Genomic DNA, 26,409 nt, shown 5'->3' on the forward strand with positions numbered 1-26,409 from the left:
CATCCCAGTAGAATTTTGGTTAAGTACTTGTCAATACCTCTCAAGATTTTTCTAGGGATAGGCATGGCAACACATTAAACACAGAACCGTAATGCCATGGTCATTTTAAGGACCTGAGCTTTCCCCTGTATTGACAGATTTAATAGTACAAGTAAGTGATAAATTCCTATGTAATATCCCTCTTCTTACTAGGATGGGTATTTCTGTTTTCATTTGTCTAAGCCATGGGGCTAGAAGGCAACCTGTATTTTCCCCATGTTCATATTATTTTCAGCTTATACATGTCAGTACCTATTCCACCTTTAGGGTAAAAAGAGAGACCCATGGGTGCAGAGGATGTCCTGGAGCTGCCCTCAGCCACAGTGGTCATGTGCTGAGGATGACTTCAGGCCATCCTGGCACCCACCCATGTTGGGAGTGCTGGTGCTCCCCCCACAACCTCCCCTTGACATGCTTCCATTGGTGGTGGCAGTATAAGACCTTAAGCTGCCAATCCTGGTGCCCTCACTCAGCGATCTGATGACATCAACACTTGCACGCCACCCCAACATCATCAGATGATGCCAGGGATGCACTGGAAGCCATTTGCTTCAAGCACATCCAGGAGAGAGGACACCTTTTAGGTAGGTCCTTTTCTGGGGGGAGGGGCCTGGGGGGGTGGGAGAGGGTTTGAATGCAGAACACGTACAAGGGTAAAGGAATGAGTTTCTCCTTTCCCCCTGTATCTGTCTATAGTGGATTCCTGCTCCATGATTGTGGGTGGGGCCGTGATTATGGAGTAGTAATGCACACCACTGAACCACAAGGGCCTTTTCTATTGTTTGAGGAGCGGCCCCTTGGGCAAGGTTTGCTCCCCTTAGGGGGCATATATTAAATACTTGTTTTGCCCCTCTCTGAGGGCTAGTTCAGCTGTTTTTTGGCCGATATGCCCCTTGGGGGAGGAAGGCAGTAACCCACTTGATGCCAGGGATAATATTTGTTAGATGATTGCGGGGAGCAACCCTTTGGGCAAGTTTGGCAGTTTTTTTGGCTGATCTGGTCCCCTGGGAGGGTCAAAACCCACTAGATGCTAGGCATATTTGTTAGACAATTGTGGGGAGTGACCCCTTCGGCAAGGGTCGCTCCCCTTGAGGAATATTTTTATTTTCTTTGTATGGACAGATCAGTCACTTTTGGGCTGATCTGCCCCTTGTGGTATGTGCATAGGGTAGGAGGGTTTGGAAGCCCACTAGACCACCAGAGCTTTTTTTTGTTGAGGGAGCTGCCCCTTGGGCAAGGGTCATTCACCTTAGGGGACAAATTTTAAATTCATGTCCGGGGGATGGGCTAGTTCGACCACTGTGCTTGGCCTTCCTGGCCCCCAGGGGGGTTAAAACCCACTAGATGCCAGGAATAATATTTGTTAGATAATTGCAGGGAGTGACACATTAGACAAGGGTCGCTATCCTTGGGGGATCATTTTTGTTTTGTATTTCGGCCCTCAAGGAGGGCAGATTGGCTATTTTTAGGCTGATCTGCCCTCAGGGGGTGGATGCCCACTAGATATAAGGGAATAATGTTTTAAAGGGGAGCAACCTCTTGGACGAGGGATGCTCTCCTTGGGGGCTAATGTTTTTTCAGTATTTTGCTCCCCGGAGGACAGATTGACCGCTTTTAGGTTGATCTGCCCTCTGGGAGGCAAAAGCCCACTACACACTAGGGATAGAGTGTAGAAGGTTTGCATCCATAGGGAGCTTTGTTTTTTATGCTATCCTCTCCCCACCCTGACGGCAGATCGGAAATTTTCAAGGCATGGCTGTGGTTTGCTTTCATCTTGTGATGTCTGTTTTGCTTTCGTCACACCTCCTTTCTGGGTGATATCACTGTCTTTTCATTGATATTTTATCTTTTTTTTTATTGTAGAGGCAATTGTTTCCTTTGTCTTGGTGGTGAATCCTGTTCACAGGTGAAGTTTTGGCACTCTGTGGATGGTAAGCAACTCATTGTGTAGGTTTTGCATCTAATGTCTATCTTTGGCCTGTTTGTATAGTTTTTTTTTATTACTATAGTAGTGTCTGAATATTTAGCGTTTTGTGTGATTGTCTCCAAAGTAATGTATTGATTTGTGCAGGTTCTAGACTACCTTCTGATGTGTAATGTGTTTTTGTTTCCTTTCCAGTGGGACTTCTTTGGTGCTTGCTGTGTCTGTGCACACTAGGTGTAGTTGAACCTTAGTGTTGCTGTCTCTGGCAAGTGAGTGGTATTGTTTTGAGTGAATAGATCTTTCTGTGCTCTGTATTGATTCAATTTTTCTTCTAGATTACTATACGCCAGTAGTTTTTACTTCTGTTTGATAAAGCCACAGTTTGTGTATTAACTATTTTACACAGTTTTGGTCATTGTTGACTCATTTGTTGTGTTACTTTTATTAGTAAGGATTATGGCTAACCACATGATTACCACTCAGCAGGTTGTTGGTTTGCATTTTGAGTCTTCCTCTGAGCATGGTTCTGAGACTGACTCTGCATCTGAGGCAGACAACGAAACCCAAGTTTCTGGCAGTGAATATTCTGTCTCACGAGAAATCATTTGAGGATGAAGCCACTATCAGTGCAGAGGAAGTGCCTCTTTTAGAGGAGGACACTGATAAGCCGATAGAGCAGCAAAAGGAATCTGAATTGCAGACTGGGAGCGAAAGGCTTCCCATTGGAAGTGCTGAACTCTAAGTTGCCCCAAACATGGTTCAGCCTGTGTTGCCTGCCATTAGTGGTGTCACAGGGTGTAGAGTCAATACTGAAAACCTTTTGCCTAAAATGTCTTTTTGTTGGTTTTATGGACAATGTATTTTTGGATGAGATTGTTGATGAGACTAATTTGTATGCTGAACAGTATTTGAGGGACAACAGTGCCAGACTTATGTCCTAGTCTAGAGTTATCTGGTGAAATTCCACAAATCTGGATGAGTTGAATTTCTCTGGTTTACCTTTTTTGATGGGATTGATAAGGAAGCCGTCGCTGTCTTCATATTGGCCTTCTAGTCCCTTGGGGCCAACTGCTACATCTCCGGTAACTATAAGTTGTGATCGGTGTTTCCTTCTGCTATGAATGCTGCATTATGTTGATAATGCTTCATCTTTGCCACTGGATCACCCTGATTGTGACCATCTCTTCAAGATTCGGCCTGTCATTGATCATTTTGTAGATATTTTTTCATAGTTCTATGTTCCAGAGAAAGAAATAACTGTAGGTGAGTCTTTGGTCCATTTCAAGGGGCGTTTGATTTTTAGGCAGTAAGGGCCAGATGTAGCAAACTTTTGCGAGTCGCAAATGGCCCGATTCGCAATTTGCGACTCCGCAAAATCGGAAATGGGATGCAAAAATCCCATTTCCGACTCGCAAAATGAGATGCGAGCCGTTACCGACTCGCAAAATTTGCGACCCCATTTTGCAACCCGCAAATAGGAAGTCGCAATTTGCGAGTCGCAAACCATATGCAATAGCAACTCGCAAATTGCGACTAGTCGCAAAAAGCCCATTTTGCACTTCCAATTTACCACTAACTCAGAGCAGGTGGTAACCATTACCAAAGTATAAAAGGCAACCCAGAAGGCATCTGGGTTACTCAAGATGGCGGAGATATACCTGATAGCAGTGAGGAGGAGAGCCCAAGCCGCACAGCAGAGGAGGAGGAGGAGCCAGAGACAGGAGAAGATTTACAGAACAAGGCAGACACTTTTCCAGCAAACTGAGGAGGAAATCTATGATAAATATAGACATAGCAGCGCAACTATACTAGATTTAATAGAATTACTCAAACCACAGCTAGAACGGCAGACTGTGCGCGGCTGCGCCATCCCTACGCATGTGCAAGTGCTATGTTCACTGCACCTCTTGGCCTCGGGTAGCTATCAGGGCATTGCTGTGGCAGGTGGGGTATCCCAAAGTGCACTATCAAGGTTCTTCAGGGCATTCCTAGACGCCTTACTCACTCACATGTCCCGATACATATACCTACCCAGGAATGAGGCAGAAATCAACACCACCAAGTTGGAATTTTACAGGATTGCCAACTTCCCCCATGTCATAGGGTGTGTAGACGGGACACATATACAAATATGCCCTCCTGCAAACCTGGAATATCTGTTCCGCAATCGGAAGTGTACCCACTCACTCAATATTCAGGTGGTATGTGACGCTCATTATATCATCACTGACATGGTTGCCAAATTTCCAGGGAGTACTCATGACTCCTACATTTTTAGGCACAGTGGGATACACCAACGCCTGGACGGATACCTCCTAGGTAGAGCTGAATACACCTTGAAGACATGCACACAGGTCAATGTGCAAACCACCCATGCCTTGCTAACATTGTACGTTTTGTGCCAAACAGGTGACAGTGCATATGCACTACGTCCATGGATACTGACTCTGTACTTAACACCCAGCAATGATTGCGAGAGGCGATACAACAGTGCACATAAGAGGACCAGGAACCTGATAGAACATACCTTTGGACTGCTGAAAGCAAGGTTCAGATGCCTCCACCGAAGTGGAGGTGCCCTCCAGTATACCCCAATAACGGCTTTCAAAATAGTTGTTGCATGCGCTATCCTGCACAACATTGCCACCCGACGCGGGCTACCTCTCACCCCTGAAGACCCAGATTCTGAGGATGAAGAGCAAGAGCAACCACATCGCCACATCACCATCATGGGGATAGGAGCATTGCAAATCAAGGCAGACTGAGACGGGAACACATTGCAAACCAATACTTTGGAAAGTACGTGCCAACTTTTACCATACTCACCAATGTAACAAACAAAGAGCCCATGTGTTAAGTGTAAAGAACAAGTGATTTCATTAGTGCAAATACCCAAACTATGTACAATGGGAACAGTTCAGGGGCTTCAATAGTCCACCTGGCATGGGTCACATTGACATCATGTGCCCAAAACCCAAGGACAGTGTGGAGCTCATACCCTACGGCGGCCTCGGCCAGCCTGGCTGGTACTAGGGGGGTCAGCAGTGCTCTGCCTTGTGCTTCCACTACGTAGCACCCTGGTGTCACTGGCAGAGACACTGCTGACACTGTCCTGTGGCGTGTCGCCTGTGCCCCTGGCCACCTGCTGTGCCTCCGTGAGGTCCATTGCATGGCTGAGACGGCCCAGTCCCCGTGCCACATCACCCGCAAAGTGGCCCATGTCCACTTGGAGGCTGACTGTGCGCCTAGACAGCCCTGTTGTGTTGACAGCCAGCCTAACTATAGAAGAGGCCATCCTGTCCAGGCGTTGCAGCAGCTGGCGGTCCCTGCGCCGTGCACTGTCACTCTGCGTTAGCAGTCCTGCCACTAGTTGGCGCATAGACAGTGCAAGGTCACCCGTGTTGTTACCGATCACCTGCAACTCCGAATGTACCTGCGGCATGATTTCTTTCAAAGCGCTGCAACACCCCACTAATCCTCCTTAATTGTTGGTTTTGCAGGCGCTGACCCCGTAGCAGTTGGGCCTCTGTTGGTGAGGTGGAGGCATGCCCTGACTCTGCCTGCCGCTCTGCTGTTGATCTCCTACATCGCCTGCGAAGCGGTGGAGGCCCTGTATTGTCTGCTGTGGCACTCTGGCTCGTACCTGGGGCAGGCTCGCACACCACTGTTGCAACAGGTGTTTCCTGAGAGGGCCTGGTGTTGGTGGTGCAGGTAGCAGTTTTGGCTGGTCCTGTTGTCTCCTGTGTGTGCTGGCTGACCATTGGCCCCTGGCTGCTTGGGCTGGTGGGGGTGTCTTGTGGGAGACCTGTGGGACATAGGGAACACACTGTCAGTGTCTACTATCTGTTATCAACTTCATAATAAACTATTGCCTATGAACTGCCTACTTGACTACATTGCTCATAATGCATCATTCTGGTGTTTGCTACTCTGAAATGGAGCTATCTTGGTTGTGCATGCCCCTGTGTACAAGGTGGGTGGGGGTATGGCATTAATGAGGGTACATGCATGTCACATGGTACTCACCGGTTGATGGTCCTGGCTCAGAGGTGTCCAGATCTCCCATTCCGCTGACAGCCTCAGGCTCTAGGGTCTCTTCTACCCTTTCCTCCAGGGGTGTGGGTGGTGGTACAGTCGATGGTCCCCCTCCTGTGCCTCTCATCTCCCGGAGCTGCTCTGCCACCCTCTCCTTTGTCCGGGAGCGAAGGTCATACCACCTTTTCTTCAGTTCTTCCACACTCCGGTGGCTGACCCCCAGGGAGTTTACCTTATCCTGGATCTCCTGCCAAAATCTTTTCTTCTCTGTGTCTGGCACGGTGAGGGCTGCCCTGCCGAACAGCTCGTCATGGTGCTGACAGCACTCATCAGTCAGCACCTCCAACTCCTTTTCAGCAAACTTTAGCTTCCTTTTCCTAGGATTCTTAGCCATGGTTGCAGGAGCTCTGATTGTTAGCTGTGCTGAAGTTGAAATGGATGTGGTCCTCCCTCCTCCCAGGTGTATTTGTAAACTTCCTGGCTGTGATGTCATCATCATGTGCCAGGAAGTGTTTTCCAGAGTGTTCTGCAGTGTTTTCCAGAGTGTTCTGCAGCACCTGCGTTCAATTTTCAGCACAGTCGCAATTTGCGACACCCACTCGCAAATTGCGAGTCCGTTTTGTGCGCGGTCGCAAAAAACGACCTCACAAACAGCTGACTCGCTATTTGCGGTGCGACTCCGTGTGCGAGTTGCAAATTGTCCTTGCACTTTCTACCTGCATCGCAGTTAGCGACTCGCAAATTGCGAGTCGCAAATACTCGCAATTTGCGAGTCGCTATTTTTTAGCCACCTACATCTGGCCCTATATTCCTAGCAAGATGGCACATTATGGAATTAAGATGTATTTACTGCCTGAGAGTAGCACTGGATATGTCTGTAATTTCAGGGTGTACACTGGTAGGGATTCTTCTGTTGACCCCCCGGTTGTGCGTCCATTTTTGGGGTCAGTGAGAAAATCGTGTGGGAACTTGGTAGAGGACTTTTTAACAAAGGTCACGATTTATACATAGATCCTTCTACACTGGTGTGCAATTATTCAAGGAATTGTTCAAAATGGACAATGTTACATGTGGCATTATCTGCTCTAACCATAAAGATTACCCTAAAGACCTTGCATATAAAAAAAAACTTTAGAGGGACAGTGCAGTACCTTGTGTAGTGGTGAACTTCTAGCTGTGAAATTTACAGACAGGAGAAATATCCACATGCTGACAACCATTCACAATAAAAGTACCTTACCTGTGAATGTTTGGGATAAGGTTGCTGAAGTGCACTAGTATTGGTACCCACAAATTCAGAGATGTGAAAATAACCACTGCTTCTAAACTTCATATCTTGCGCCCATTTTGGAAATACATAGGTTTCCTTGATACCTATTTTTCACTCTTTAAATTTTTGCCATATGAATTACTCTACACCCAGTAAACAATGAAAAACCACTGAAAGGTGCAGCTCAGTTATTGGCTCTTTCTTGGATAACCCACAAACCCTATATATCCCTGCAACTAGAGGGGTCTAGCAGATGTAATGTTATATAGTTTTTGTAAATCGGCCATTGTAATGAGAAGTTACAAATGAAAATGTTGTTACAAATGATCCTTTTCCCTACTGATTTTCAATATGTTTTTATTTCAATACTTCAGTTTCTTTGGGAAATTTCTTGGTTCCCTTCAGGGGAATACACAACCCCAGAGTACCTTTACAATCCCCAGGATGTTGGGAAAAAGGGCGCACATTTGCCATGGACGGTCTATGTGGAAAAAAGTTATGGAGGCCTAAGCGCAAACTATCCCAAATACTCACAAAAAAGGCTTAGCACTGGGGGAGGTGGAGGCCTAGCAGCGAAAGAGTTAAGTTGAAACTTGGCCATTAGTAGGCCAGATGTGGGGATATCTTTAAATCTAGATAACAGCGTTTTGATCTCTAACTCTAATACAGTTCACCTGTCCGGAAGTAATTTCTTATTTGCTGCAGATTCTTGCATGAGTTTTACCGCTCAGTACCGACTTGCCTATGGCTCTCAAAATTTGGGAACGGGGGGGACACTGAACCACAGTTAGAAATAGAATAATCCACTTATACGATTTGCAACTTTTTCTTTCCATCAGGGTATGTAGTATCCTAGGTATATGTATGTATTAATGTGATTATCAAGCATAGGCTGAATGGAGTCAATGTGTTCCAATCTGGAATGTAACAGGGTCATTGAAGAATGTAAAGAGTGAGACTACGAGAAGGGCTGAGGAACAGTTGGAGAGAGGATGGGACCTTTCTTTGTACAATAAACCTATGCTCCTGTTATCTTCATTTACTCATGGATTTATTTATACAAGACCACCTTGTTACACTGGTGACGGAGGATGGGATGTGAAGATTCAAGACTGTCAACAGTAGGACCTTAAGGATTTTTTGTTGTTGTTGTTTTCTCACAGAGGTCTTAACACTGGACATAAGTGTGATATTGAACAAAAGGAGCTCCTCAGTGTGATTTTGTCTAAATTCGCTATGGCTTTGGAATAAGTGACTCTTCGAAGATACTTTGTGCATACTTACTGCGTGGTAAAGATAATGAACCCAAAACTGACTGAAAGAAAGCATCTTTGATTTTCAACGCAGGCAAGTGTCGGATTTCGGATGAGCCACGGGAGCTGGATGTTGTGCATGCTTTGGTTCATGCAAGCAGGTGTAGGCTTGTGAAGGACACACACTTTTGTTTACAGCATAAGCAGAGGAGTCACATCTTGGCACGCAATGTGGGCGAGTGCTGGTTTGTGGAGGAGCCACTTGCAAGGGTGATGGTTTGCAGAGGAGTCACACGTTGGCTTGCAACGTAAGTGAGTACTGGTTTATAGAGGAGCCACCTGCAAGGGGATTTTGAATATTGCATGCATGGGGGGAGGATTTAAAAAATAACAACACTCACCAGTTTCCTTAGCCGTTTGATGAGTACTCTTGTGCAGATTCACTCTGGTGTCCTGGTTGCATGGAGCGTTGGACTGCGTGTCAAGGTGTTCGTGTGTTGAAAGACTAACGCGCCTGAATGGACGTCTTTCAATTAAAACAACGTAACGTCTAAAGGAAGTGTTACTGTGTAATTTCACGCGCTACAGGAAGTAAAACCAGACACTATAGAAAGTGCCTCTAAACATTACAGAGCGTCACAGGAAACGTGTTGTTTCCACACTAGTGGTTTGTGTTTTTTATTTATTTATTTTTTATAAAAGAGGAAATTCACTTGGATTAACTTTGTTCAGCCACACTGTATGCAGTATGTAATTGCCAAGTTAACTTGGACTGTAAACCATCCGGTTTAAATTGTTTGTTTTATTGTAAAAAAAAAAAAAGAGAAAAGAAAGGGGTAGCAACAAGAGTAGGTGTTAAGAAAGGGTTGCTTATATATATATATAATTTTTTTTTAACCAAAAATATATAAATATAGTGTGTTGTGGTAATTTCAAGTTTAGACTATGCAGAATGTTACTGCTCCACCTTTCTTCTTAGCCTTTTCAGGTAATCCGCCAATAAAGTGGCAGAACTGGAAGAAAGTCTTTGATAGATATGCGAAAGTGCTTGGAGCATCACTGAGTGCAGAAAGGAAAACTGCACTACTGTTTGGGATCGGAAGGACAAGAGGTGTTTGATAATCTGCCAGAAGTAGATGATGAGAATTTAAATGAGTATGAGAAATGTATAGAGAAATTAGATAAACATTATTTACGGAAAGTTAGCGCTATTTTGGAGAGGTATCACTTTGGGAGAAGAAGTCAAACAGAAGGTGAAATTGTGGAAAATTATACAACTGTGTTAAGGAAATTGGCTTCCTCATGCAAGTTTGGCGCGTTGTTAGAAGAACGAATTAGAGATCAATTTATACTAGGCTGCAATATAGAAGAGTGTGTAGAGATAATCAAGAAGGAAGAAGGGAAAGGTGATAGTATTCAAGTAGTTAATAATTCTGCAGGAAAACATGAAACCTTAGGAGGAAACAACTACAAGAGAAAAGAGAAAAATATATTCCAAGGGAAGTGTTTTTGCTGTGGCAAACAAAGTCATATGGCTAATGACAAAAGTTTTTCAGTGGTAAAAATGGTTTGTAGTCATTGTCAAAAAAGGGTCATTTTGCTGCTGTGTGCAAAGCAAGAGGTGGCAAAGGTAATATATATGAAGTGAGGGACAAACTGGGGTCAGAAGAGGAATGTGACAATGACTTTGAATGTGGTCAAATTCTTCTTCCAACTGAAGGAGGGAAAAGGAAAATTTCAATGGATGAAATAATAGTAGATGATAAGAGAACAAAAGTTTTATTTGTCTCTGGAGTGAAAATAATGATGGTCTCAAAGGAGTTTTACTCTGAGAAACTCAAGGATAAGGTTAGATTGTTCAAACCTGATATCAGTCTGTATGCGTATGGAGGTGAGCCCTTTAAGTTATTTGGATATTTTTGGGCTTTACGGGAATCCAAAAATAAGTATACCAATGCAAAACTGTATGTTTCAAAAAAAGGTGACATCATTTTAAGCTGGTTTCACTAAAAAGATTTAGGAGTAATTCTTGATCCCAATAGTAATCCACTTGTAAAATTGAGAGAAGAGTTTCTTATGAATGCAGTGTGTGAGCAGGGTGGAGTGAATGAAAAATGTGGTGTGGTAGTAGATGATTATGTGGAAAATTTTAAATTGAAGTTTCCTGAGGTGTTCAAAAACCAGTTAGGGTGTCTCTGACATTATACTCATCATATTTGTTTGGTGGAAGGAGCAAAACCTGTGTGTAGCAAGGTTCGCAATGTTCCTGTAACAGTGCCTCACATGGCAATGAGGATGGAATTAGAAAAAAATAAGAGGGAAGGTATAATTGAGGAAGTAGAAGTAACTGAATGGCTCACCCCGGTGGTCGTTGCCAGAAAGCCCAATGGTAGTCTTTGTCTGTGCATTGATTTGAGAGAACATAATAAGAATGTGGTGGTAGACAGGTATCCTTTACCCAATATCTCAAACATGTTGATGTTAGTTTATGGAGCAAAAGTGTTCTCCACCATAGACTTAACATCAGCTTACCATCAGATAAGTTTGGATGATGACTCAAGGGATCTCACTGCTTTTGTCACGCCTTTTGGCACATTCAGGTATGTCAGGCTGCCATTTGGATTAATTTCTGCAGCTTCAGTTTTTCAAAGTGTTTTAGAGAGAGTGTTAAAGAATTTCGAGGGCATAAGAATATATCAGGATGATGTTCTAGTGTTTGGTAAAGGCAACTCTGAGCATGATGAGAGACTACAAAGTGTGTTGGAGAGACTGGGAGAATTTGGTTTGACAATCAAACTAGAGAAATGCAAATTCAGGAAGACTTCTATAGAGTACTTGGGTGATACTGTCACGGGTGAAGGGATTACTCCAAAAGTGGAATTAGTGAATGCTATAATAAATCTAGAGTCACCTTCTAATAAGTAGGAGTTAATGAAATTAATTGGTATGGCAGAGAACTATACCGAATTCATGGAGGGGTTTGCTGAAATGTGTGTGAATATGAGGAAATTACTGCAGAAAGGTGAAGAATTTGTTTGGAGTATTGAATGTGAGATGGGATTCAAAAAACGTTAGGGAACACTCCTGAGTTGAAAAACTTAGACCCAAATTGCAGATCTATTCGATTACTGATGCCAGCATGAGGGGTTGAGGTGCTGTGTTACAGCAAGAGGAAGTCAATTCTGAACGTGTAGTACTGTTCTTGTTGTGGGCTTTGAAGTGTGCAGAATTGAACTACTCAGTGATTGAGAGGGAGGCCCTTGCAGTTCAGTGGGCCATTCAGAAATTAAGGAAATTACAGTGAGGAAGTAAATTTGAAGTGAGGACAGACCATAAACCCCTCTGTGATTTTTGTTCTTTTTAAAAAAAAGGTATTGATGCAATTTCAAGCAGAATCACCAAGTGGGTAGTAGCCCTGCAAGATTATGACTTTGTGGTCAAGTACATACCTGGAGCACAGAACAGGGTTGCTGGCACACTATCGAGATTGGTGCAGTTAAGTGATGGAAACCAGGGTGGGGAGTATTAAAGTAAAAGTCAAGATGATGAGATGGATTGTGAAGATGAATATGGTACTATAACTGAGGTAAGGTGGCGAGATGAATGTGAATCTGATAAAGTAATGTTAGAGGTACTATCATTAATAAAAGGAGGTTGGCAGAATAGGAATGAGGGGAGTTTGGAGACTCAAAAATACTGGCATGTTAAAGAAGAATTATCTGAGAAAAAGGATTGTTGTTCCGTGGGACAAGAATGGTTCCGCCCATTGGACTTAGAAACAAACTAATTACCCTTGCACATTGTGGTCATCAGGGCATTTAAAAAACCAAAGAGAGACTACAGTTGACATACTGGTGGCCAGGTATGGACTGTCAAGCGGAAGGAGCGGTAAGGGAATGTATGCAATGTGTGTTCAGTGAGAAATCTGTCAAACCTAAGGTTCAACCCATGATGATTAGGAATCGCCCTACTCATCCTTGGGCAGAGATTGTCCTTGATATTTTAGGTTCCGTTCATGGGGATGGATGTGATATGTATCTCATAGTCCTGATTGATTTATACTCAAGGTGGCCAGAGTTAACGTTTACTAGGGGAATTGAAACAAAACATGTGATATCTTTTCTAAAAGAGATATTTGGGAGAAAAGGTGTTCCTAATACAGTGCTTACGGACATGGGGTGCAATTAGTCTTCAAGGAGATTGAAATGTTTTAAAAAAATCTTGCTATTCAACACAAGAAGTGTTCACTATATCATTCTGAAACCAATGGTATGGCGGAATGCTTTAATAGAGTGCTGAAAGAAACCATAGGTATGGCCAAAGACAGTGGACTAAACTGGAAGAATGAGGTGGTTAAGAAAATTGAGACATACAGTGCTTCCCCTCATTCTGTGATTGGGAAATCTCCTTTTGAGCTGTTTAAAGGCAGACACCCCAACACCCTGGTAGCACCTAATTGGGTGAATGATATGGAACTTAGAACTGGGCAGGTGGTGTCAGATACTAATTGGAGAGTGAGAGAAGAAAATAAAATAATAGCTCACAAAGACAATTTTGATACAAGAAAATCAGTACAAGAAACAAAGATTTGAGTAGGAGATTGGGTATTAATTAGAAAACCTGTAAGGAAAGGAGAGAATGTAGGTAGTCCTAAACCTGTGAGAGTGGTGAAGTTATTCACCAATGCTGTTAAGAGGGAAGACTCTAGGATCTGGAGTCTTAATAGGGTGATTGTGCTCAAGGAGAACCTGATTGGGAAAGAACCTGCTAGAAGTGACTCAATAATTGGAGTCAGGAAATCTGAAAGGAGAACCATAACTCCAAAATACTTAGAGGAGTATATTACTCCTAAATTAATGTGGTAATTACATACTTCATACAGTGTTGCTGAACAAAGTTAACCTGTAAGAAGGCATTTGTACCTATTTGTGTTAATTTGACACATTTTAGACAGGGGAACAATCATACCTGAAGAGATGCTTAAAATCACTAGCGCATGGTCTGATAAACAACCCTCTAGGATCTTGTATTTTACAGCAGAAGACAAAACATGCTGGTATAGTAAGAAATAATCAACGCATCTACTAGTACCATGTACACAAGACTGGGTGTAATAATCTACTAACCTCCATATGTCTACTAGTGCAAAGTCTTCCATACAATCATTAAGAATGAAGCAGTACCCATTATTTGCCATCTCCAGTTTAGCAGATATATCCCCCTCTGGTTCCAACATCGTAGTCCAATCCCCGTGGTAGGAAAGCTGCCTTTTCTGAGTGATCACCCTGTATTTTTCACCTTTTGTTGGACACTGTAGGTCTCATTATGAGCTGAGGCCGCCCGCCAAACTCTTTGGATCAGAAGACCGCCAGTTTGGTTTTCCGCCCTATTATGAGTTTTCTGCTGGGCCAGCGGGCGGAAACAGCATTTCCACCCACTGGCCTAATGGGAAACAGGACACAACATTGCCGCCGGCTCATAATTGAGCTGGCGGCAATGTTGTGCGTCGGGTGCGACAGCACCCGTCGCACTTTACACTGCCTGTAATCCAGGCAGTGTAAAGTGCGACAGGGCCGCCCATGGGGGACACTGCACTGCCCATGCCATTTGGCATAGCTTTGGAGGTGTCCCTATTGCCGTATTCAGAATGCGATGGATCTACTTGGCCTCTTGCCGAGTAGTAGTTGTTCTGGTAGTGATCGTCATCATCTAAATCTTGACACTTGACACTAAGCTGCGAAGGACTGTTGGTCACCCCAAACATGCCTTCATCCTGAGAATGTACATCATCCTCGTTGTCTAAAAGGTGTTGAGGAGGGTATGGTAACACTTTGTTAGGAGAAGTATGCATTGGCAAAATTGTTGAGGATGTTCTCCTCACTGTTATCAATGATAGCGGCAAAAATTTTGTTTTCTCAATGTTTGTTTTTGACGGGTCATTCGTCGACAGATCTTTCATTGCTCCTCATCCGTCGACTGGTCCATTGTTGACGAGGTTCTCATCGTTGGGTCCCTCGTCAACAGGTCTGTCGTCGACAGATTCTTCGTTATTGTGTCTCTCTTCAACGTGTCACTCACAGACGAGTCCCTCGTCGATGGGTGTGTCGTCGACGGATGGGTAAACATCAACAGTGTTTTCTTGCATATTCTCACCGTTATAATCATGATCAATAAAAGTGGCAACAATGTGACAATCATAGACACCCCTGTAGTAAACATTGACCTGATTGTTGTCCACAGTATCGTAGACGCGGTCGTCAGTGAATGTGTCATCAAAGTTTTTTCGTCGATGAGGATTTTTTGTCAGACTCTAGAGGGAATTTCTTTATTTTTGTATTTGATGCAATCTCAGGGGTGCTTTCTTCACTGTTGGAGTTGTAGGCTCTGAGTGAACCTTTTTTAAGTCCTTTGAGTGACTTCCTGTCGATGAAACATAGCTTTCCTGACCTTTCTGCTGTTCTAGTGAAAGATGCTTGGATTTTTTAAGTTATTTCTTAGGTGGTTCTGAAGAACGTTTCTCTTTACTTTTAGGTCTTTTAAGAGATTTAGAGACCTGTGAGGAGGCCTCACTCTCATCAGATGAAGGGCATTCCATTGCATTTTGCCTCTGCAGCCATAGTAAAAGTCTCCCTTCTCTGTCTTTGACTCTTATGAGTAAAGGTGTGACATATTTTGCAATCTCTCACCTTAGCATGTAGACAGTATATACACTTGATGTGTGGGTCATCAATACAAAGTCTTTTCTTCCCACAAGTGTCACAAATTCTGAACAGTCCTTTTTTAGTTTGTTGGGACATCATGTCCAATGAAAAAAATTTCCTGTCAGTTCAGTAAGAAAGATTAGAAGCTGAGCAGAGCTCAGGCTCCCTTCTCAAGACGTGAGGTAGAAAATCTGAGGGAAGCAGCCTCTGTTGGGAGTGTTCTAGAGGGTGCTGTCCCCTGATTGGTTGTAGTTCAGATTTATTCTTTTTTTTTTAAATAACATGGATAGGCTATAGCAGTGCCTGTGTATGGCCATTGAGGCCTACTGTAGTACTCTCACTGCTATGTATATTTAAAGATACCATGAGACGCCCACCTTGATGACGGAGATGATTCAAGCATGTGAATCTATGAAAGATCCAATACTGGATAACATCAAATCAACATGTGATTGGAACCAGCATGATATAACCATAGACATTGATCAAGGAACTTGAAGGTCACACAGGCAATGAGGCAGAGAATATTACAACTGTTTAGTGCTAATCTCTGAGACCTCATATCATGAGCAGCATAAATACTTACAGGACCTCCCTATACATTTCAGGGAGTATTGTTCAGAATTCACTTCATAAAATAAGTCTTATGGTTAATACTCAAACACATATCAAAGTTATCACTCGCACATCAAATACTCATGGGCAAACTGATATATTACCGAAGCTGTTAGGTTTTTAAGGGCGCATTATCACTTTAAACTATATACTCAAAATGTTTGTTTACCTCCCCTTTGTTTTAAAATGTTGCCATTTTGTGTCATGTAAATTCTCTATTACTATTTAATGTGTTGATTGACTGAGAAATGTATAGAGCACAGTGTTACCCAGAAAGAGTGTCCTGATGCCATGATCACCAAAAGCTGTGTATGGAAAAAGAGGATCTGACAAAGGATTTTAAGGCTAACAGAGAAGTGATGAAAAGTGATCTGGAAGTTGGTTCTGGGTCTTCACAGTAAGGTAGTTAAAAGATCAACCTCCGTGTCTCTAATTCCGTGAGTAGGAGATTGAAACATCATTAGCAGGGGACAACCGGAGCATATGAGAAGGCATGTAGTGCTTAAATTGCTGCTAAATATAATAGGGCTGAGATGCTCCCAATTCCTTTATGGCAGAAGCAGAGAGCCAGATAGATACCTGTTTTCAATATTTAACCAGTGAACGTCCCGAAGATGCAATGTCACATTTTCTGCTCCTCAATAGAAGGCAGACTCCCACATTTAAAAGGACATCTAAATGTAAAGTCTGCTGTTATGGGAAGTCCTAGAAAGACTGCATTAGAGCAATATAACCTGGACACTATAATTTCTTGGATCACTGCTTGTAGTAAAAGTCTATGTGGATTTACGATACGTAAACCGGTTTAAAAAAGTTATTTTCACATTTTTAAGAGTGATAACATCTAGTTCACTGGTTGTTTTTTTTAAGAGCACTCACAAGTGAGGCTTTGGCCATGATCACTAATCTTTAAGAGCCCTGATTGACAAACTGCGCTCATACTCCCTGGTGCAATTACCCCAATTTATAAAAAATGCAAGCTACTAAAATGACAAATGATTGATAATATAAATTTGATGAAATCCATGTATAAAGTAAGGTTGCATAAGATTGCATAGCTTGTTAAAGCAATCTTTGTATTCCTCGACATTAATGACATGCATGACTGAATATTTTGAAATTCATGTATTTTTCACTTGTGGGCCCCTTGCATTGCCTCATTTACTCCTGTTTTCAAAAATACACTAATAAACATGAATGTGTGATTTTTATATGAAAATCAATACCGTCAATACCGTAATATATCTAACATAGCTTGACCCATTAAGGGTAGGAGAGGGTTGTGACATCTCTTCTCGTGAAAAGGTTGTATCATTTGTGCACTCGGGGCACTTTGGTATTACAAAAGGGGCCGCAGACGCTTGTGCGGACGATTCTGTAATACTGAGAGCACTGGAGCCCATGCAGCGCCAGTGCTATCATTAAAGGGCGTTCCCTCATTTGCATGAGACGTAGCTCCATGCAAATGAGGGAATTACTTTGCCTCTGCATCTGCGCATATTATGGATGTGGACGCAGAGGCAAACATGCTTTTTTGAGGCGCCCATGTCAGAGAGCCAAAGTGATTTCTTCATTTGCATGTGGCCATGTCCCAAGCACCTGTGATTGCCACACTAAGTTTCACTTCACAAAGCAAACTCACCTTCCCTTCACGATTGAGGGGGCATGAACCAGCATGAAATCACGACCTCCAAACAACCATGCCACAGCCAACCAAAAGGAGGGAGCCCCCTGGCTCTCAATGGGTGATGGGCCTGGGCAACCAGTCCATACGTTGGTCCCCTGGTGCAGTCAACATCCCTGACATCACAGGGGCCATGTATTGAAGTACCTTGGGTGGCTATGGACAGTCACTGTAGCAGGTGTCCTTAGCCCTTCTCTCGATACTGCAGTACCCTGCCCCAGTTTGAGTCAAAGGCTTCCTGAACCAACTCATCTTGAATTTGCCTTGTACTTCCAATCCTGATGCCAATGTTGTCCACCTGCATTGCGTCCAAACATGACTCTATGCCTGCCATGGCCTTAGGCAGTTGCCCCACCAACCAGGCCTCCCGCCAGAACTGACATACCTATTGTTAAGGAAAATACTGTATGGCAAAGGTTACCAGATTTTCAACAATTGATGACCATGGTCCCAAAGGTGAACTCAATCACTGTGGAATAGTGACTCCTGCAGAGGCACCCATGAGGAATAGTCTCTGAATGCACTGTGAGTAACTGCTTCATTCTGCTATTCAGGCACTTGCGTAAATCATTAAGGTTCTTAGCAGACCGGCCTGACCTCCTTTCTCATCTTGGTGTGCTGTAGGGCCACGCTATGACCCAACCAGGGCACCTCTTAGATAACAATGAGATTTTCACCATAAAAATTCTTAAATAGTACTCTTCTGCCCAGAGCTGCCAAGTCGTTGCCCTTTATGTGTAAAATGATGAGTACAGGCAGTTTGAGCTGCTTATGCAAAACCTCTTCTACGAGCTGGCGAAGACCACCGAAGCATAAACCCCCTCTATCCATCCAATGGAACCGAAGACCCCCTTCTTCCGCCTGCCTGCAGTACTGGTTGGAACTTGGCTTTGCCCACTGCACAAATGAATGACCAAGGACCCAAACACTGGCTGGGGCCATGTGACCTGGAGAAAACCCGAGAGGAGATATAATACAATCTATTACTCAAGCGGGATCTCAATGCCCCTATATCATAAGAAAATGCACATTGTGCTTATAACTTATGCATGGACATATAGGAATATAGATGCAAGGTGGAGGGAATGGGTGGGGCGAGTTAGTCAGAATTTGAGTATGGCAGCCACTGGGCACCCAAGGAAACTGCCCGCCCTCCCCAGCAGTAGCTGGTCCCTTCTACCCAACTGGTATGTTTTTGAGCATGGTACGTAACCACTAAGTCATCCCCCTTCCAGTATATGTGGCTGGGCAGAATCCCTCATTTGTGTTGTTTAGATCTGGCTGCAAGCTCAGACACTCAAAAAGCCCCATAAAAGGCAAGCGTTAAGACTGCCGTGAACAGTGTCACCACATATTTTGAATTGCATACGGTAGCCAGTCTCTCTATAATTCTTTCCAGCTTCCGTACTGGGACGTCTCTGATCTGGGAGCAGTCCTTCCAACCTTTCCCAATCCTTGAGCATCTTCTTATAAAGGAAGGATTGGGAATATTCTGTTCTCCCCATAACTTTGGAAAAAAGGCAATGGCCGAGATTTGTCACCTACCACTTGCTACTGATCTACCCTGCCCTAGCATCTACTCAATAAAAACCAGCAAACTGTGCAGAGAGAAAAGCTGCATTTTGAGGTTGCCTGAGGTACATGTAATGTAACTATGAAAAACCTTTTTGTATGCCCTCCTTGTTTTAGGTGCGAGGCTGGCTGCAGTTAGATGTGCAAGGGCTGAGTCTCAAGCTTCCACAGATGTTCTGGAACGTGTGTGGGTTCCAACTCTGTGCCTGGGTGGAAACGGAGAAACTCCTGTAGCTTATGACGACACAATAAATCTGCGGCATTATTGAAAATACCTGGTACATGTTTTGCTTTAAACAGAAAGTTATTTTTTAAACAGATGAATACCAGTTCCTTTAACAAACTCAGTACTTTCCTGCATTTGGAATGGTGGAAAATAATGTATTCAACTACTGCCATATTGTCTGGCCAAAAGGTGACATTGTGAAATTGGTCAACCCACATGTATAATGCCTCCACTATGGAAAACAACTCCAAGAAGGTGATATTTTTGACCTCTTAGTGTGGCAGACAAAAAGGTAGGTCCCACGGTGCAGGTGTACCAGCAGTTCTGGGGGGCAGACAGGCAAAACAACAGGTGGCATCAGGTGTGGTTGTGCTCCTTTTTAACTCATCTGGCTGCCCATGGCTTCGGTCCAGGCGACCGTGTCACTCCATCACCACCCAACGGATGGTATTGCAGGGAGTCTGTGAAAATTCAAACACGGCCACCACTGACCACCACCTTCAGCCAGAGCAATCCAGTCAGCACCTGCCTTTGGGACCCACCACCTTCTGGCATTGCTACAGTCCATCTGCTTTCTCATTGCTTCCCTGCCTATCCCTCCATCCTTTTCTTCATCTCTCCCTCTTCCCTTTATTCAAATGTCACCCTTTCTTTGAAGCTCATTCTCTTTATTTCTTCCATTACTTTATAAAGTCCCCCTTCTATACGCCTTTCGACACAGTATATCCTTAACAAGCCCCTTCTCTTCTGACCTTTCTGTCTCTTGGACTTTCACACTTGCATCTCACTGTACCTCTGCCCACTCCTCCTCTCTCTACCTGCATCTCTGGCTTTCTAATGTTTTATGTTTAGAAATTTGAAGAGTAATTTAGCAGTACAATGCAGAGCAAATGATGGGGAAAAAATCACAAGGTAATGTTTGGAAAGGGCTTGTAGTGTCGATTTATTCACAAAGTTTTTTTTTTATCCTGCAGGTGGTCTTACCTCAGCGATGGGCCCACGCGTGCAGCATACCTTGATTAGAACCATGGCAGCCCTGGGGGGAGCTGCCAGTGTTGCCCCTGCAGAGGCACAGCAGCACTGCTGAGACACGTCCATAAAAAACTATGGCGTCCCCTGCTGGAAAGAGGTTGTGTGATTCTATTTTACATACCATGCCTATGAGATGTGCTTGCCTCCTTACAAAACAACATGACAATAAGTGGCTGAGCACAGATGATAAGTGTCTTTACTTTCCTAATGAGACTATGTAGTATAAATAATGCTCACGTAAAAGTACATCTCCCCTGCAGCGAACTGCTTCTTGCTGCCTCTCAGGTACAGAAGGCCTGCCTAGACTTGTTCATATTGTCCGAATAAAGACCTCGTAGCTGTGCTAACAAGCGTACATGTGATTAAGTATTAGGCTTGCCCTGCTGTGAAGCGCTGATCTTTGGGTCGAGTCCAAACATGGTAGCGCTGCTTTTGTCTGCCTTCGCTCTCTTACTAAAATATGCTAATTAAAAAAATGCTGCTAGGATGTGCTGTTGGTTCCCGCTCATATGCACTGCAGCACCATTGAGAAAACAGCTGTAGTGTTCCCGTACACATCAGCCCTGTTGAGAAGTGTGGGGTTGCACCTTTAGCAGTAGACAGGTCCAATAAATAGTGGTGCAGCTCTGTTAAAAAGTGGAAGGTTAGGTCGGGTCACCTGTGATTCAAATGTGTCATATGCTGTTTTATGCACACCTCTGGGCAGGCACTTTGATGTTCCAAACTATCTCAACAGCGTGTGAACATGACTTCAAAAGATTAGGGGGCATATTTATCAAAGAGTTGCACCCTTCTTGTGCTATGCAATGGGGTAACAGTGCAACGCAACTCTTCAGTTAGATTTGTTAAGCTACACAAGTTCACCTTGCATGGTCTTGCCTGGCTTGATAAATCTAGAGTAACACAACGCAACTCAAATCATTGCGTTGTGCTATGCTTCCCTGGGAAGAAGTTCCATAGGTGGAGCGTGGGTGTTTCCATGCATCCACCCAATCAATTTAAGCTCATTCCCAGAACTACCATTACTGGTAGACCTTGGAATGTGTCAAAAACCTAGGCCTCCCTGAGTGAGGCATAAGGAGGAGAAATATCTTTATTTCTCCTATTCACTTCCTCTTTCTCTGTGTGATGCAGCATACATAGAAAGAGAAAAATGCCTCTCAGGATTGTGTTTGTGCAGGAAGGTGTTTGTTAGACCTGACAGCCTTAGGGTAGTCACCCCTAACTTTTTGCCTGCCTCCCTCCAATTTTTGGACACTGTTTTTGCTGGCTTCTAGACTCTGCGCACTTTACCACTGCTAGCCAGTGCTAAAGTGCATATGCTCTCTCCCATAAAACATGGTAACCTTGAATCCTACCTGATTGGACTATTAATCTACTTATAAGTCCCTAGTAATGTGCATTCTATGTGCATAGGGCCGGTAGTTTAAATGCTACTAGTGGGCCTGCAGCACTGGTTGTGCCACCCACTTAAGTAGCCCCTTTTCCTTGTCTCAGGCCTGCCATTGCAAGGCCTGTGTGTGCAGTTTCACTGTCACCTCGACTTGGCATTTAAAAGTACTTGCCAAGCCTAAACCTCCCCTTTCTCCACATATAAGTCACCTCTAATGTTGCCCTAGGTAACCTCTAGAGCAGGGTGCTGTGTGGGTGAAAGGCAGGACATGTACCTGTGTAGTTTACATGTCCTGGTAGTGTAAAACTCCTAAATTCGTTTTTGCACTACTGTGAGGCCTGCTCCCTTCATAGGCTAACATTGGGGCTGCCCTCGTACAGTATTGAAGTGGTAGCTGCTGATCTGAAAGGAGTAGGAAGGTCATATTTAGTATGGCCAGAATGGTAATATAAAATCCTGCTGACTGGTGAAGTTGGATTTAATATTACTATTCTAGAAATGCCACTTTTAGAAAGTGAGCATTTCTCTGCACTTAAATCTTTCTGTGCCTTACAGTCCACGTCTGGCTGGGCTTAGTTGACAGCTCCTTGTGCATTCACTCAGACACACCCCAAACACAGGGTACTCAGCCTCACTTGCATACATCTGCATTTTGAATGGGTCTTCCTGGGCTGGGAGGGTGGGGGCCCTGCTCTCACACAAAGGACTGCCACACCCCCTACTGGGACCCTGGCAGACAGGATTGAACTGAAAGGGGACCTGGTGCACTTCTGAGCCACTCTTTGAAGTCTCCCCCCACTTCAAAGGCACATTTGGGTATAAAACAGGGCCTCTGCCCTACCTCATCAGACACTTGCTGGAGAAGAAACCTGAACCAGAAACTACATCCTGCCAAGAAGAACTGCCTGGCTGCTCAAAGGACTCACCTGTCTGCTTTCTACAAAGGACTGCTGCCTTGCTGTTGGCCTGCTGCCTTGCTGAACTCTTGTCTGGCTGTGAAAGTGCTCTCCAAGGGCTTGGATAGAGCTTTCCTCCTGTTTCCTGAAGTCTCAGGACCAAAAAGACTTCTCTTTTTCACTTGGACGCTCCGTGCGCCGAAAATTTCGACGCACAGCTTGTTCCGCGGCGAGAAAAACGCCGCACACCGACGCTGATCGACGCAACGCCTCCGGGACGACCAGAACTTCGACGCACGGCTTCGCAAGGACAACGCCGCCCGACCTCTAGAGGAGAAATCGACGCAACGCCTGCCGTGAGATCGTAGTTTCGACGTGCAGCCCCGCAGAACGACGCGCAGCCGGAAAACAAGCAGGAAAATCCACGCACAGACCCGGGACATCTGGTAATCCCCGCGATCGACAGAAAGAGACTGTCCGCGCGCCGGAAAACGACGCACAACTTCCCCGCGTGAAAAATAACGACGCAAGTCTGTGTGTGCTGGGGAGAAATCGACGCACACACCCTTTTTCCACGCCTCTCTTCTTCTGTGGCCCTCTGAGGAGATTTTCCGCTCCAAACCAGGTACTTTGTGCTGAAAGAGACTTTGTTTGCTTTTTAAAGACTTAAGACATTCTTATATCACTTTCCAGTGATATCTCTACAAATTCACATTGCAACTTTATTCTTTTTGACCTACAATTATCCTGATAAATATTATATATTTTTCTAAACACTGTGTGGTGTATTTTTGTGGTGCTATATGGTGGTATTGTATGATTTATTGCACAAATACTTTACACATTGCCTTCTAAGTTAAGCCTGACTGCTCGTGCCAAGCTACCAGAGGGTGGGCACAGGATAATCTTGGATTGTGTGTGACTTACCCTGAATAGAGTGAGGGCTTTTGCTTGGACAGGGGGTAACCTGACTGCCAACCAAAAACCCCATTTCTAACATTGGTGATCAGCGGTGAGGATAGGACTTGTGTTTGTGCAGTGACATACAGTAGCTAAGTATTTCACTACCTACCCACAGTTGAAGGTCAACTTGATTTTTATCTCTTTTTGCAAAATTTCGTTTTTTTCTTCCTGACAATTTTCAAAAACTAAATCGTCACTCGACATGTCTCTGACTGGGTCTCAAATGGGAGACTTTGACCTAGTCCTGTTGGATACATATACGGTCAAACAGCTAAGAGCATTCTGCAGGGTAATGAGGGTACCCACCCAAGGGGCCTCCAAAAAGGAGGACTTTCAAGTGGCGCTGAGGGCCAGGGCAGAAGCCCATTTAGAAGAGAATGATGAGGAAGAGGAGCCAGAAAATGGCCCCTCAGAGGATTTGTTGCTATCTGTGGATGATGTTACCACTGCAATTGTGCCCCCTTCCAGACCAGGGAGCAGTGTCTCTGTGCAAAGCCTGACCGCAGAGGAAAGGAGAGAGGAAAGGGAGTTCCAATTGCAAATGGCAAAACTGAAAATTGAGGCTCAACAGGAGGAAAGAAGGGCTGAGAGAGAAGCCAAGCAAGCTGAGGCTGAAAGAGCAGCCAAACAAATTGAAGCTGAAAGAGAAGCCAAACAAGCTGAAGCTGAAAGAGCAGCCAAACAGGTGGAGGCTGAGAGAGCTTTGGCTGAAAAGAAACTATTGTTGGCTCATGAACTGAGTCTCAAGGAGCTGGAGATCAAGATGAGACAGTCTGAATCCAGCAATAATGGTGGCAGCATACAGACAGGACCTGCTGGAGAAAAGAAGGTTCGTATACCCAAAAATGTGGTACCCAGTTTTGTGGTGGGAGATGACATAGATAAATGGTTAGCTGCTTACGAAGTTGCACTAAGGGCTCATGAGGTTCCTGAAGGGCAATGGGGGGTAGCTATGTGGGGTTATGTACCGCCATTGGGGAGGGACACACTCCTCACATTGGATCAACCTGATCAAAACACATACCCAGTTCAGAAAGCCACTTTACTTGCCAAGTTTGGGCTGACCCCTCAGGGATACCGTCAGAGGTTCAGGGACAGCACCAAACAAACCACACAAACATGGGTAGATTTCTTTGACTTCTCCAGTAAGGCACTGAATGGATGGGTGCGGGGCAACAAAGTAGATGATTACAAAGGTTTATATGACTTGATTCTGAGAGAGCATATGCTTAACACTACTTATACAGAGTTGCGCCAGCACTTAGTGGATAGTAAGCTGACTGATCCCAGGAAGCTTGCTGAGGAGGCGGACCTCTGGGTTAGCACCAGAGTGTCCAAGAAGGTACCTGGTCGGGGACACCCACAAAGGTGGTCAGGGTTCCCAACAGAAGAAAGAGGGGGGAGATAAACTTACAGATAAGGAACTCTCCAAAGGCCCCCAAAAGAATTCCCAGGGAGGGGGTGGCAACCCTTCCTTTTCCAGATTTGGGAAAAAGCCAGGGACTTATGACAGGTCAGGAAAATCCAACCCCAAATGCATGGAGTGTTACCAGTATGGTCACTATAAAGGCGACCCCCAGTGCCCCAAGAGAGCACCGTCCACTACCGGACAGACACCTGGGTTGACTAGTGTAGTGCTCGGGGGGAGATGGACCCAGATAGCTTTGGGGAACAGGTAGAGATTTCCCTAGTGTCCCTGGGAGAAGGAGAAATGGTGCCCAAAGCCCACATGCCCCAAAATACTTCCAAGTACAGGCAGTGGGTCACCATTGATGGGCAGAAGGTGGAGGCTCTGCGTGACACAGGAGCCAGTATGACTACTATCAAGAGTCAGCTGGTGTCAACAGAGCAGATAGTCCCTAATACATTCCACCAGGTCATAGTCGCTGACAATCGTGAGAGTCACCTACCGGTGGCTCTGGTTCCCTTTCAGTGGGGGGGGGTCTCTGGTACTCTGAAAGTAGCTGTGAGTCCTGCCATGCCTCTAGATTGTCTGTTAGGCAATGATCTTGAGCATACTGCTTGGAAAGAAGTGGAGCTCAGGTCTCACCTGGAGATGTTAGGGTTACCTGAGTGGGTCTGCATGACCACACGGTCCATGGCTGACCGAGAGGGAAGTCAAGGGCGTCTGGAGCCTGGAACAATGGCCCAGAGAGCTGCCAAGAGGAGGGGCAAGGGGCAAGGGAAACCGGCCCCAGAAGTTCCCGCAGTGGCTGACGGGGCTCCTGAGGAGTAGGCTCCCGAGCCAACTGGGGAAGACATTGCCACCCTAGGTGACTTACCTGAGCTTGCTGGCTGGCAAGTTGAGGGTGGACCCATCAGGGAGGAATTCTGCAAGGCGCAGAAAGAATGTCCCACTCTGGAAGGTCTGAGGAAACAAGCCTCAAACCAGGTGGCAGGTGAAGCCTCTGGCGATCACCACATATATTGGGAGAATGATCTCCTCTACAGTGAGCCTAAGGTTCCGGCCTTTGGGGCAGCGCGTACGCTGGTGGTCCCCCAGTGTTACCGAACCTTCCTACTGGGTCTGGCTCACGACATTCCCCTGGCAGGACATTTGGGGCAAGGCAAGACCTTTAACAGGCTTGTCACCCACTTTTATTGGCCCAGAATGACGACAAACTCAGATAAGTTCTGCAGATCCTGTCCTACCTGCCAGGCCAGTGGTAAAGCAGGAAAGAGGGTTAAAACCCCCCTGATTCCACTTCCTGTTGTTGGCACCCCCTTTGAAAGTGTGGGCATTGACATTGTTGGTCCATTGGACCCCAAAACTGCCTTAGGCAACAGGTTCATCCTGGTTTTGGTG

General features: G+C 44.8%; 1 long non-coding RNA gene across 1 annotated transcript in view; it reads left to right on the plus strand.

Moving 5' to 3' along the window:
* Positions 1-1,900: 1,900 nt before the first annotated feature.
* LOC138299859 (uncharacterized) overlaps positions 1,901-26,409 on the plus strand; it is a 76,157-nt gene continuing 51,648 nt past the window's right edge. The window contains exons 1-2 of the long non-coding RNA XR_011204842.1: positions 1,901-1,970; positions 20,294-20,448. This is a non-coding gene — a long non-coding RNA (uncharacterized lncRNA). The remainder of the gene's footprint in view (positions 1,971-20,293; positions 20,449-26,409) is intronic.

This window comes from Pleurodeles waltl, chromosome 6 (assembly GCF_031143425.1).
Source record: "Pleurodeles waltl isolate 20211129_DDA chromosome 6, aPleWal1.hap1.20221129, whole genome shotgun sequence".
Taxonomy (NCBI): Eukaryota; Metazoa; Chordata; class Amphibia; order Caudata; family Salamandridae; genus Pleurodeles; species Pleurodeles waltl.